This window comes from Arachis stenosperma, chromosome 8 (assembly GCF_014773155.1).
Source record: "Arachis stenosperma cultivar V10309 chromosome 8, arast.V10309.gnm1.PFL2, whole genome shotgun sequence".
NCBI lineage: Eukaryota > Viridiplantae > Streptophyta > Magnoliopsida > Fabales > Fabaceae > Arachis > Arachis stenosperma.
The window spans coordinates 49,292,239-49,307,411 of record NC_080384.1 but is presented as its reverse complement, the minus strand read 5'-3'; the positions used below and the strand labels follow the sequence as shown (position 1 = coordinate 49,307,411).

General features: G+C 31.4%; 1 long non-coding RNA gene across 1 annotated transcript; it reads right to left on the bottom strand.

Annotated features, from left to right (window-relative positions):
- Positions 1-717: 717 nt before the first annotated feature.
- On the bottom strand, positions 718-10,963 carry LOC130945169 (uncharacterized). Its single transcript, XR_009072194.1, has 3 exons — positions 10,458-10,963; positions 2,864-2,950; positions 718-2,131 (listed from the first exon to the last, which is right to left on the bottom strand). It is a non-coding gene; the product is annotated as an uncharacterized LOC130945169 (long non-coding RNA).
- Between the last annotated feature and the right edge of the window lie 4,210 nt (positions 10,964-15,173).

Here is a 15,173-nt window from a genome sequence, read left to right as displayed (position 1 = left end):
ATCAAAATCTTAGCTTTTTTCTGATCGTTATAGCAAATTATTCTCCATAAAAACTTGATATTTTTCTTTCTTTGGGAAACAACATAAATTTTTATATTCCCATTATATCTTATCTTTGATAGTTGATTATTTTTAAACATAATCAAATTAATGCTTCATTATTCGCACTAGTTGTTTGTTGTCCAATTTCTCTCATAATTATCATGATTGTTTTCTTTTTTATTTGACAATATTAATTCTTTCATATATTTCTTTTAATGATTGATTCTTTTCAAATAGAATCAAATCACCATACATATTAATATCAAGCCTCAAACTTTATAACATAAATAATCACACCATAAATTAGAATCAATTCTTAATTATTAATCAACTAAATATTTATCATCATAATAAAAGTAAATAATCATTTCTAACCATGAAAGATTCGAGTGCAGACAAAACTGACCATAAAAAATTAAAACTAAAGTTATACCTATATAAAATACATTTTGTTTGACAAAAATGACCAATCTTTAAATTTTTGTTAATAATTCGTAAATATCTCGCCTCTTTCTTCTTTCTTTTTCTTCCATAATCACCACTATTTATGTTACTTCACAAATCCTAATTTCTCTTTTCATCAATTAGAATGCCAATCTAAATTTCAATCTCAATTTTTTCTACTAATTTTTCAATTTCTCTCAACCACTATTCCACCAATATTCTCTTTTTCGAATTCGATTCAAAACCTCAAGTGATCGATCTTGAATCCAACCTCCAAACACCCAAGATTCTTCCTCAAAATAATGTCCAAATCGAGACAAGGAAGGCAAAACAAAGGAGAAGAGAGAGAAAAGAGCGTTAGTAGTTAAGTTGTTCTATCTCTCACTCTCACTCTTATTGTCTCACACTAACTCTCATTACTCATAACACTCTCTCTTCATTCATTCATTCATTCATTCATTCATATTTTCACTACTTCACACAAAAAGTGTCGGTGGGAGTAGCATTATGCCACCAACATGAGTATGTACGGTAGGGACTCCTGGGGAGGTCCGCTGGAGATCAATGCCACTGACTCCACCACTGACGATGACCGCACCCGCAACCTACAGACCTTGATAGAGCGGCGCTTTTGCGTCCACTCGACGAGACTTAGCAGAGCTGGCACCTCGGCCCTAGCGAGCAGAAGAAGTACGTCAATCTCGGTTGCATCATTGTTAGCCGCAAGCGTGCAAGATCTTCATTTGGACCGTCAGAAGTCACTTGTTTTCTATCTTTCTTGTTGGCTTCGTTACTCTCATCGTCAAAGCTATGCCACGTCATCACCATAAGCATCCTCCTCCTGATAATTATACCCTTGAGCTTCATAAGGCTTTTATGTTCTTCAACGCTAAAAAATGTCAGCGTTTGTTTCATTGTGCTTTGTTTTTGTTTTGTTTTGTCTTGTTAGTCTCGATTTAGGAATTATTTCAAGATTGGCATTTTGATTGATAAAAAGAAAAATTAGGGGTTGTGGAGTAGTAAAAGTGGTGGTTATGAAAGGAAAATAAAAAGAAAGAAGAAAGAAGAGGAGTATTTACGGAATTATTTACGAAAAGTCATCAAGGAGTGGTAGCCACCGGAGATGGATCTGATTGTTTGACTTGTCAGTCATCAGATAACCCCCAATTAACAACATAATGCAGCACCTAATGTACTGTTGGAGGGTGGCTAGATCATCCGTAGCGGGCATCTGCCAGAGTTAGTCCCCAAGCCATGTTAGCTTGAGGGAGAAATTCTCCTTCCTCTGCGCTCGCTGCTGCTGTACCACAAGAGGCCTGGCACCAAGTAAGCGCTCCACCAACGCCCAGGTCTCCATCCCATACCATGTGTGGAAATCACGGAAACACCCATCTACTGGCTCTCCATGCATGCGCCCGTAATCTGAGGTGGTATGTGACGTTCTGTAGAGTGATGGTGCACTCACCCCATTGCAGATGAAAAGTGGGCGTCTCGAGACGCCAGAATGCAGTGATCAGGGAGTTGTCAAATATGAAATCCCTGAGAGGCACCATGTCACCGAAGTCAACCTCCCTCAAATAGGCGACAATGGCGTCCGAAGGACAAGTGTATGACTCATTTGCCTAAGGAGAAGCAACCGAGGCCTCTGATAAAAAATAAAAACTTGAATAAGAAGTCTATAAAGTTATAAAGTTAACAAAGTTAACACCAAAAAACACTCCCAATTAACATTCACATAAGAAATTAACTTACATAAAAATATTTACTTAATAAATTAACTTAAATAAAAATATTTACTTAATTAATTAATAATTTTATTAATGCACATGTACTTAATAAATAACTTAATTTAAATAAAAAATCAGAATAAATAATTAATAACCAAAATACTACACAATTAGTTAATTAATATCTAAATTAATAAATAAGTAGAAATAAATTTGACAAATGAGTATACACATTTATTTAATAAGTTAACTTAAATAAATATATTTACTTAATTAATTAATAACCTTATTAGTAAACATGTACTTAACAAATAACTTAATTTAAATAAAAAATCATACTAAATAATTAATAACCAAAATACCACAAAATTAATAAACATCAAGTTAATAAATAAACATAAATAACGATATTTAAAATTTAATCACTCAACATCTACCTAACAACTTACTCTAAATAAAAACAAAATGAATAATATTTATTTAAAAATTTAATTTAACTAATATCTAAAGCAAATCCTATCAATCTTACCCTTCCTAACAATACTTTTATCTAACTAATATGTCTTGTACACTAACTCAATAAAAATATCCTAATTATGACTTCACTCATACATGATTGAACATAAACACAAAGGACAACATTCACTAACCTTGAAGTCGGTTGCTTCTGCGATGTGTCATGTCGCATTCAGGCAATTGATGTCTAGATCATTTGCATCTGTGCGTGTCATGCTCGCCTAGTAGGTCGATAATATGGTCAGAAGAGGGTAAAAGTTAGAGAAAATTTGAAGAAATAGGTGAAAAACAACTCCAAATCATGCTGTAAACAAATTGTATATATAGGTCACGTTTAGTCTTACGTCATTGCACGTAAACCTGTAAACGAGATAAGACATGAACGAGATATATATATGTATAATATTATTTCATTTACACTGTAAATGAGATAAGAGATAAAGTACATTTTCATAAAATTACTACAAATGACATATTTTGATTATTTATTTAAAAAAAATCTGGATGTATCTTAGTGTTTTTTTTAATAAGAGAGATTTGTATTTTTTTTCCATTAAAAATCATACCAGATATTTGTTCATAAAAAATTATAGACATGGAATAAATTATATTTCATATAGATTTTTAGTAGGATATAATATTATTTTAATTTTCAAAATTTAATTTGAAAACCAAAATAATCTTTAATATTTTTTATTGTAAAGAAAAATCCCTAACGTTACACAAAATTTTAAAAATAGTCATTCCTTTAAGAAAAATTGATTTTTGGACAAAATTATTCCTTTGATAGTTGCAAAAAAAAAAAAAAATTAAATTAATTAAAAAGAAATTTGAAATGAAAAAAAAAGCAGACACACAATGGGAGTTAAAGGTTGCTGTTGTGTGAGATAATATTTAATTTGGTTTTTAAATTTATACGTAAGTCTTAATTTAGTTTTTAAACTTTATGAACATAACTCACATTAGTCTCTAAAATAATTTTTGGCACATAAATATTAACAGAGTGATGATATGAATGGCTAAATGCCATGTTAGACTCTTTAAAATATGGACATCTTAGTTTTGGCGTTCAAATAACTAAAAAATTATCATAAATGATGTTTATTAAAAAAAGACATAATTTTAAGGAGTCCAATATGATAATGTTAATGTTCTAAACATTTGTATGATGGAAATTGAAATTGTCTGAAAAATTAATGTGAATCATATTTGTAAAATTTGAAGACTAAATAAAAAAAATTAAAATTTTAAAAACTAAATTAAAATTTATATACAAGTTCAGGGACTAAATTGAATATTAACTCTATAAAATTTCTAACGTTGAAAAATAATTATTTTTAACTGAGCATAGTATCTGTCAAAATTTGTGGAATATAGTTTTAAAAGCAAATGCAATTTTCATTGATGTGCGGAAGTTGTTCAAGTATTAAGAAGCATTATTAGTGCTCACAAGATAATGCTCAACTAAGAAGCTCTTTTATATGTTAGATTTGTGACGATTAAAGTGTGTGTTTGTATATGAAATATAATAATGAGTTGGTCATATAATGTGAATCATTGGGGAAGTCCACGTTAGAAACTGTGGACTTTTCTTCTTTCTTTTTCCTTTTTTAACAGAATCATCCATATCTTCTTTTCTTTTCTTTTTCGTATCTTCCAAAATTATGGAATTTGACGGGAAGAATTAAAGAATAACAATTATTTTGTACTCAAACTAGTTATTCTCTCGAACATTGGATAACCTAAAAACCATTCCTAATTTTATTTCTTTTTTCCTTCTCAACATATAATTTTCATATTGGTCCCGTCCAATTTAAAGCTCTAGCTCTGCTCCGGGCTTCCTGCACAGCCCATTTTGTGTTTGTCCAAGAAAGTTCTAGAATTTTTTTTGTAATTGCCGATCTCACTTCAGTGTGCTTTGTTGAGGTTTAAGTCATGTAGCTCTTAGGTATAAATAGGCTTAACTACATACTTCACAAATCAATGAAATACATAAAGCATCACAATATTCTGTTCTATTTTGTTTGCCTTAGCATCACTTTTATTGCAGAATTTGCATATCTGCAACTTAATTCACAAGTGCTACAGTCTCACACTTTACAATGGACCAACTTTCTATTACACTGGCACAAAACTTGGGTTTGATTTGTATTTATATTTTTCAGTTTTCTTTTTTAAAGGAGCTTTAATATTTAAGATTTTGTAGAAAAAAATAATTATAATAGATAAATTATGCCATTTGAGTTATAATTTGTTGGCTTACTAAATACAAACATTTTAATTAGATTGATGAGAAATGTTAGAAAATCAATACTATGTCAACCTTCGGTAGTGCAGAATAAAAAATTTTATAATAGAAAGGCTAAATTAAACATAAAATAAATTAAAATATAACATAATATAATAAAAAAAAATTAACAAAATATAGTTTATAATATATATGTTAAATTAATAATTATATTATATAAAAGTTAATATTTAATTACATACTTTAAGATTTTAGTATTTTTAAGGTTTAATTATTCTGCAAATCTCTATAATTTCACCAAATTTTTAATTAAGTCCTTATATTTTTTTTTTCTTTTCAATTAGGTTCCTATACGTTAATTTTTTTTAATTTAAATTTTACCGTGACAAAAATATTTAAAATAACAGAATATTTTATTAAAAAAAACGAATATTCTCTTTTTTAGGATAAAAAACTTCGTTCAAAACACTCTTATATTTCAAAAATAAAAAAACTCTTTTTATTTGACCTCTCTCACCGCCCCACCTCTCCGTCTCTCGGGCCTGATTTTGCTGTCTCACGTCTACTCCGCTTCCGTTTCAGACAGAAGTTAGGACTAAATTGAATGCAGAGACTTGAATACCATGGGATTGGCCTTAAACTTAATTTTTTCTTTGTCTAGTTCTCCCTTAATTCATTTCTAAGATTTTTTTCACTGTGTATAAAAAGAAAATTGGACTATTTTAATCTATAAATGGACTAGCTTATTTTTTTGTTTTAGTCCAATTCATATTAATTACAACTTTATTACATATTTAATTATTCATATATTTATACTCTTTTATTTATTTTTTGAAAAAAACGCTACTTGCTAGTTGTTAGTTCTTACTAATATATATTGCAATACATAATATAATTTTTACAAGGCTTAATTTGGTAAAATTTTTATTTTTTAAAAATAACTTATAAAAATTAATTTTTAAAAGATGATTTTTTAAAAGTTGTAGCATTTATATTTAGTAAATTAAATAAAAAAATAGCTTTCAATAAACACAAACAATATCAATTACATTTAGTAAAATAACTTTTAAAATTAAAAAATACTATAATAGGTATAAATATAAACATTAAATTTAAAAATGAGTTAACATATAAGGTTATATTAGACATTCAAATTTTGAAAAGTACAAGCCAACTTTAAAAAGTTCTATCTTAGATACTTTCAAAAGTACTTCGATCTTTTAAAAACTGCAAATACAAGCACATGGTCTTTTTAATTTACCAAACACAAAATAAAAAATTTGAAATTTTAAAAAACACAAGCACTTCTCTTCGAAAAACTTTACTAAACTAAGTCTTAATTAAATTTAGACTTGACTTTTAATAGTTTACTGTATTTATTTAAAGATTTGAATTCGGTCTTAGATTAATTCGAAATAAATCGAATTAAATCAGGTTTATTTATTATGTAATTGATGTATATAATTTTGTAAAGAATTATATAAAAAATTAATAAAACTTATTTTTAAAAATTAAATAATATTTTTACTAAAATAAATTATATAGTAAAACTGATGTCATCATATAATATAAAAGTATAATATTTTATTATTAATTTTATGATAATATATATACATATTAGTTATATAACATGATTTTGAATTAGGTCAGATGCACTTAAAATATGATTCGAATTTAATATATTGGGTAAAAAACTGAAATGAGCCAAGGAGAGCTCAAATTTACCTAAATCAGCCAAATGAAAAATCAATACATGAATCAACCAGGACGAATTTGTATATAATTCGAATCAATATGATTCGATTTTGATTTGAACGTAATTCGAATTGATATGATTCGAATTACTAGGAACGCCCAAAATCAATGAAGTTCGAAACAACTTGTTTCGAATTACAACTATAGAATTCGAATTAAGTTAATTCGAATTACTAGGAGAAGCCCATGTTAGAGGAGTTCGAATCAATTGGATTCGAATTAGGTGAAAACGGGCTTGCATAGTAATTCGAATCAAGTTGATTCGAATTACTAGGGAATCGGCTATAAAAGGAGTTCGTGCCAAGTTCATTCGAATCACTTTCTCATTCTCCAACCCCACCAAATCCCAGAGAAAAAGACCAACGTTCAGTACGAGCTTGACCAGAGCGGCTGTTTCTGTCGATGGGGGACGATCCGGGAAGGCTTTATCGTCTGGATGGAGTAGCTCATATCGCCGGTGTTATCAACGACGAGGTTAGTGGTTTATGAAAGCGGTTTATGATAATGGTATTTGTTAATGGTTTTTTAGAATGGTTTATGTTACTGTTAGTGGTTTAGGATAGTGGTTTAGGAAAGTAGTGTAGGGTAATAGTTTTTGTGGATGGTTTTTGTCAATGGTTTTTGTTAATGGTTTTGTTTTAGCGGTTTATTGTAAATGGTTTTTGGATAGTGGTTTAGGAAATTAGTGTAGGGTAGTGGTATTTGTTGATGGTTTTTGTTAATGATTTTGTTTTAGCGGTTTATTGTTGATGGTTTTTGTTAATGGTATTTGGTAATGGTTTATTGTTGATGGTTTTTGTTAATGGTTTTTGTGAATGGTTTTGTTTTAGCGGTTTATTGTTAATGGTTTTAGTTGATGGTTTTTGTTAATGGTTTAGATTAATAGTTTTTGTTAATGGTTTATTGTTGATGGTTTTGTTAATGGTTTTTGTGAATGGTTTTCTTTTAGCGGTTTATTGTTAATGGTTTTTGTTAATGGTTTTTCTTAACGGTTTATTGTTGATGTTCTTTGTTTATTGTTTTGTGTTAATGGTTTTGTTTAGCGGTTTATTGTTAACGGTTTTTGTTAATGGTTTTTCTTATGTTAGTGGTTTGTGCATCTGTTCTAATTATGCGTTTTATGTAATGGGCAGCCTCGTCGTTGCATATCCATTGTCAGGCGGCAACAGGGGATGCGTCTTGATGAGAGGTATGTCCCGTACTTGCAGATGGCGGGACTTTACCATCTTGCGAGACTCAACGACAGATGGTTCCGACTAGACGAGCCCCTAGTCAGCGCATTCGTCGAGAGGTGGCGGCCTGAGACGCACACCTTCCACATGCCGTTCGGAGAGTGCACTATCACGCTTCAGGACGTCGCATACCAGCTGGGGTTGCCAGTCGACGGAGATTATGTTAGTGGTTGCCTTACGGACTTCCACATTTACATTGAGGGTGGGAGACCTGCTTGGCAGTGGTTCCACGAGTTGCTCGGTGTTTTACCGCCGGAGAACCAGGTGCAGAAATTCGCAGTCAACTGCACCTGGTTTCAGGAGACATTCGGGGAGTGTCCAGATGGGGCAGATGAGGAGACGGTTAGGCGATTTGCCCGGGCGTACATCATGATGTTACTGGGTACGCAGCTGTTTGCCGACAAGTCCGACAATCGTATACACATCAGATGGCTACCATATGTTGCTCGGCTTGAGGAGATGGGTCGCTATAGTTGGGCGTCGGCGGCACTAGCATGGCTGTACAGGTGCATGTGCCGAGTCGCCAACAGACATGTGGTTAAGTTAGCTGGCCCGTTACAGTTATTACAGTCGTGGATTTTCTGGCGGTTTCCTACACTTAGACCATCTGGGTATGATGAGATCAGCTGGCCCCTTGCATCGAGGTACCGTTATGTTTTGTAGGCCTGAACCCAAAGTGTGCGGCCGTGGCATTTTGGAGCACCTTGATGTTCACACCTGCATCAGCCCTAACCATCGGCATAACGAAGGTGGATATGACATGGTAGTCCAGACTCCTATGGTCGCTGGAGATGGAGCTGGCAAGACATGTATGCGGTCCGTTGTATCACTTCACTTCCCAGATACCCTTCCGCTGTCGGAGACTCAACCGAATTAGCCATGTGCACCCATTCCCAAACTCAGAACACTTTCCCACATACCTGCGATAGTCAGACTCAACGACCTTGTACTGGACCCCTCGACGGATACTGTACGTCTTCACACTCAACAGCGCCTCATCTTTATCTTGAAATTGTTGGCCAACCTGGAACTCGTTCATACCGGCAGACCCCTCGGTATCTCTAGCACCAAATCCTGAGGCCTGCAGATCATTGTCGTCTTGCCGCATGGCATCCAGGTCCAATGAGGAAAAATGGGGTGGATATTGCTGTGTGCCAGAACTAGATCCACCTATAGCCCTTGTCGGAACAGTATCTCCAACATCATCGCCGCTTTCATCACCGATGAAATCCGGCTCCACGTCATCGTCATCTGGATCATCAAACAAACCGTCACCAACACCAGCCGGTGTGGGACAATGTACCTCGGTGGGAATATGTTCCCCATACCGAACCTCATCTCCAACATTGCCGCTCAGATCAACAGCAAACGAAGGGGACGCAACAGGCTGCATCGGTGGCTCATACACAGGAGCAGAGGATGAAGCAACAGCAGGTCTCGAGCTCGAGCCGGCAACCGCGGCTATAGTAGTGGCATTCCGGTTCGAACCACCCGAGCTAGATACCACATCAACCAACTTAGCCAACAGCTCCGGTGTCCTTACCTCGGGAAACTGCCTACGAGAAAGAAACATAACCTGCAAGTCCTCGTCACTACCGATTGTGAAACAATCAAACTTCACGGTGTCATGGAGCACCGCTGTAGGAATGCGGTAGAAAAACTTCTTCACCCTTTTAACGCCTTCAAGACCCAGCTTCTCCAGCACAGAGCTAACAAGTGCATCGTAGGTGGTTGTCGGCGTCACGATAATACATAGGGGATCCTTATCAGTGAACTTAACGCCGGACCGAGTTTTTCTCTTAATGGACCCTCTGTAATGTACCAGAACTAGGAAACTCTCCTCACTAGCCATCTCCCCTCTTTGTTGAGAGCAACATGAGTTCACACCTTATATATATAGCCCTGGCCCGCACTATATATATATAATTCGAATCTATATGTTTCGAATTATCTAATGTCACAACCTAACCTAGTAATTCGAATCAACTTGATTCGAATTACTAAACAATGTGCCTTCATAGTAATTCGAATTAACTTAATTCGAATTCTATAGTTGTAATTCGAAACAAGTTGTTTCGAACTTCATTGATTTTGGGCGTTCCTAGTAATTCGAATCATATCAATTCGAATTACGTTCAAATCAAAATCGAATCATATTGATTCGAATTATATACAAATTCGTCCTGGTTGATTCATATATTGATTTTTCATTTGGCTGATTTAGGTAAATTTGAGCTCTCTTTGGCTCATTTCAATTTTTTACCCTAAAAAATATATCAAATAAAAATAATAAATTCGAACCCAACAAAATGAAACTTCAGATGGAACTAAATTTTAAACATCTTTAGTCGAAAATGTAAACTCATATTAATAGATAATTTTACCTTTTTATTCTATGTTATTTAATTATCTTCGTAACAGAAATTATGATCTGGAATATATATATAACTAATTAAGTAATTGATTAATAGGGGCGTTGACCTGGAATATTACCGGGAGGTTCATAGTTACATCTAATGAGAATGCCTGAAAAATTGTGGCACGTGACTCCAGCGCAGCCTAAATGAGTAGATCGCTTCCAAACAAGTTGAGTATAGGCATGGCATTCACCACCAACACATGAGTTAGTTACATGGTCGTAGTTTCCTTCCTGAAGGGCCCATTTGACCACAGCATGTGCTCCTACAAAAGTGTCATTGCCCCAATTACGTGCAATGTTCCAACCTATGCCGCTGCTAATTGAAGGTTTTCTTGCTAAGCAGTCCATACTGTGTGCGTTCACGAAATTGCGAGCATGTTTTTCTAGTTGTCGGTCCCACTTCAGCGCTGGAGACCCAACATGTTCACGTATAACGTTGTGATTTTTAAGATAGTGCTTTGGAGAACTTAGTCTTTCTAATGAACAACACAGTGGAACTATACTCACAAAACTTACAAACAACGCTAACCTTTTCATTTCTTTTTTCTTTATCTTGTTCCAGGATGATTTCGAAAATAAAGGTGACTCTTTTTTGTTGGATTATTATTGTTTTAATGAGGATTAATTGGGATATATATGACAATTGGCAATTTAATAAATGCCAGTTGTCATTTGATGGACTTCAATATGTACATATTTATTTGTTTGTTAGAGGATCTAGAAGGAAAAAAGTGTGTTAATTGTTGAAGCAGCTCAATGTGCCTTGGCTCGTTTAGAACTTGAGGGGTCAAAAAGCCTTGTGAACGGTTACATAATTTTATTTATGTATATACTATTAAAATCAATTATTATGTATTTACATACAATATATATATATCATTTAATTTATTTTTAATTTATATCTTATATGTGTTTTAATATATATTTTATATTGATTGCTGATTTTGATATATATCTCGTATAAGAGAGAGAGAAAAAGAGAGAATTGATATAGAATTTTATTTATTATTTGATTTTAATTAAGGACTCAATATTTTAGTACCTAAGATCAATTATTTTTTTTTTTATTTCTTATTTTTTTTGTGCCTGCCAACTCCACAATATCACTACTCGCCGGCATTAACTTGACAAAAATTTAAAAATTGGTTAAACATTCAAAGTTAAAGAATGTTTGCTTTAGCCTACAATACTATAAGATAATAGATCTAAATTAAAGGGGAAAAAAAAACTTTACAAACACTGAAAGAAAGGTCTATGACTTTGAGCAGGTCTTGAAGGAAGAGATGATAATTCACGTATTGCTTATTCTTTTTGGTGCGTTATCATTCATTCATTAAAAACAAAAATATGGTTCTGGAATTGAGGAAAGGATACTAGTTATCACATAAAAAGATAAAGAGAATAAATAATAGAAAAAAATTTGAGAATAATCCGACCATCTAAACCAAAAATTATCGAGAGGATACATGGTTTCAATTTCTATAAATTATAAATAGAAAATTAAAAAAATCACATAAGACATATGAAGTGATAATATTCAGATAATACTAGAGAGATAATAATCTAAAATAGTAATTGTTACGTCATAATTGGAAATCAGAGGATCGGACTTATAAGGTTGGCCCGATTGTATGAGGAGAGAAGCCCTTTGCTTTAGCTCTCGTTCGGGACTTTCGTCCGACTTGTGTGTATGAGTGAATGGAGAGTGGTGCTTGCAAAGACACTCCAATGCTTAAGTAAGCGAGGGTCTAAGCAAATTTATAGATAATGGGAACTTAGAGATACTTGAAAGATGTCAGTATACTTATAGTAGTGAACCCATAACCACTGTTAGAGTGGTTCCACTTTTTCAAGAGAATAACCGTCCTTTTATCTTAGGAAGGTTGAGATTTGACTTCTAAGAGTGGGTTGAGAGATTTTAAGGGCAATTATTTATTTGGATGAGTGTTATCTGTCTGCTAATCTTCTCTTCCAACTTCCTCGTGGCGGAGCCTATGTCGAACCCGACCTCTTACGAGGAGGTCGGTTACGGGGAAAGGACAATCTTATAGATTGGGCCTTTATGTACTATTTGGATCTGGGTCTTATTGCTGGATCAAGATATGAACAATAATATTAAAAAGACAAAATTTTTTTATCTTATTTAATATTTATTAATTATTATTAATAAATAATAAATAAAATAAATTTTAACTGTTTTTAACTAATTTCTTTTGGTTATGAAATATTTTTAAATCTAAAATTATCTTATTTAACTTAATATCTATAATTTTATGTGGGTGACATTTATAACTACATACTTATTATATTTAATATGTACATTTATTTTAGCCATACTATTTATATAGTTCTCGAACTATGACCCTAAAATATATTTATCATATTATTATTCTAATAATAAAGTGAATACAGAGGTTAAAAAAATAAAAATTCAAATTAAATAAAAAAAAAGTAATGCTCTGCATCTAAGTTATATTAGCAATTAAATTCAACTAAATCATTTACATACTCACGTATACTTTTTTTTTCGCGCTCTTTCTTCTTATTTTTCTTACACATCAATGCTGTTACTGTCTTTTTTTATTCTCAATTTTTTTTTCATCTTTTCTTTTCATTATCATTGTCACCACCACTATCACCATCTCCTCCTCTTCCTTCTCTTCCTTCTTTTTTTATTTGAATTTATTCTTTTCTTTTCTTTTTCTCTTCCTACATCATCATTATTGTTATCGTTGTCATTGTCGTTTTCTTCTTATACATAAATTATAGTGTTTCTTTTCCTTTTTTATTCTCTTTCAAATTTTTAAACATATAAGATTTCAATTCAATAAGTGTGCATTCAAGTCTAATTGAGAAGTAATGCTCATAAAAGAAGTAAGAGCAATAAAAAAAAAGAATAAGAAGCAAAAAATACAACATTAAAGAAGAGATTTCTGTGTTTTTGTAGCAATATTTTAGTGTTAAAATTAAAAAATTTCTTTGTCAAAATTAAAAAATTTCAGTATTTTTTGTTTCTGACAAAAATCCAATCCAATAAGTGTGAACCTAAATAATATTCTAATATAGTACAAACATGTTTATTCAAGTAATTTCAGTGTTATCCTGTGATCTTTTAGTATGTAATTTATTTTTTACATTCATTCAATTAAATAAAATTATAATACATGTTCATTCAAGTCTAATATAAGAAGCAATACTCCTAAAAAAAAGTAAGAATAACAATTCAAAACTCCTCTCCTCCTCCTCTTCTTTTTATTCTTCATTATCTTGAATATCATGATTACTTAGCAAGATTATAACACCAAATTAAAATATTCTTTCTCATTATCTTTAGTTAGTAAGTAGAAGAAAAAAAGAAGTTCTCATTGAAGCATAAGAAGTATAAGAAGACATTAAGATGATATTTCTGTATTCGCAGTAAAATTTTGGTGTCAAAATTAAGAAATTTTTGTGTTTTAATTTGTAGTAATATTTCGGTGTCAAAATTAAAAATTTTTTGATATACTTTATTTATGGCAAGAATTCAATCCAATAAATATGACCTACATTCATTCAACTAAATAAGAGTGCAATATAGTACAAACATATTCATTTATGTAATTTCGGTGCTATCTTGTGATCTTTTAGTATGTAATTTACTTTTTAGATTTATTCAATTAAATAAGATTGTAATGCATGTTTATTCAAGTCTAATATGAGAAGTAATACTCTTAAAAAAATAAGAATAACAATTCAAAACTCCTCTTGATCATCATTATCATCATAAGAAGCAAAAAAAATACAGCATTAAAGAAGATGTGTTTTGTAGTTAAATTTTGGTGTCAAAATTAAGAAATTTTAGTATTATTGTTAAAAAATTTTGGTATTATTTTCTAATAAATTTTGCATAATTTAAAACTCCTCATCCTCTTCTTTGTTATTATCATCTTCTTTTTTTGTCTCACATTCTCGTAATTCTTCTTGTTTTATCATATTAATAAAAATAAAAACAAGAAAACGAGAAAAAAAAATCAAACAAAAAATATATACATAATGTTGCAAAAAATTACCAGAAAGATGAAGAGGAAAAGAAAAGAAAAATGCAGTAACTGCATGCAGAGAAGAAAAAGGAGCACGAAGAAGAAGGAAGAATGCGAAGAAGAAGAAGCGCACAATATCGTTGGGAGTTGGAGCGTATCTATACGCTCTCACTAATGAAATTAGTTTTTGTTAGGTTTAAACCTACTTGGTTGGACTTAGTTGTCAAAAAGACTGCTTGAATGTGTAGCGAAAACTGCATACATTGAAATTGAAAGGAATAAACTGAAATTAGATATACAAAAATTACTCAATTTTTTATCCGATTTCTTAATGCAAAAAAAAAAAGGATTTTTCAACTTAACTTGTCTACACCATAGTTCAAAAATTAGATTGAAGTGACTCACTCAATTTTCTACCCAATTTTTTAATATAACAAGAGAAAAACTCACTCAACTTTACTTGTCTATACCATAATTTCATCACATCAAAACTAAAAAGTATTTAGACACTCTTTTAATCTCTCTGTATTACAACTACTATACAAGAATTAATGAGATATTTATAACTTCTTATTAAGTTAAAATAAAAAAATTCTAAGTTTATAAACATAAAATTCAATTTAATAAATAAATAAATAAAATTAAAATATATAAAATTAAATTAAATATTTTTAAAATATAAAATAATAACTTCTAAATAATAATTAAATTTTTCACGAACATATATGTAAAGTACGTATTAAGTTCAAACTGGGCGTTTACCCGGAATAT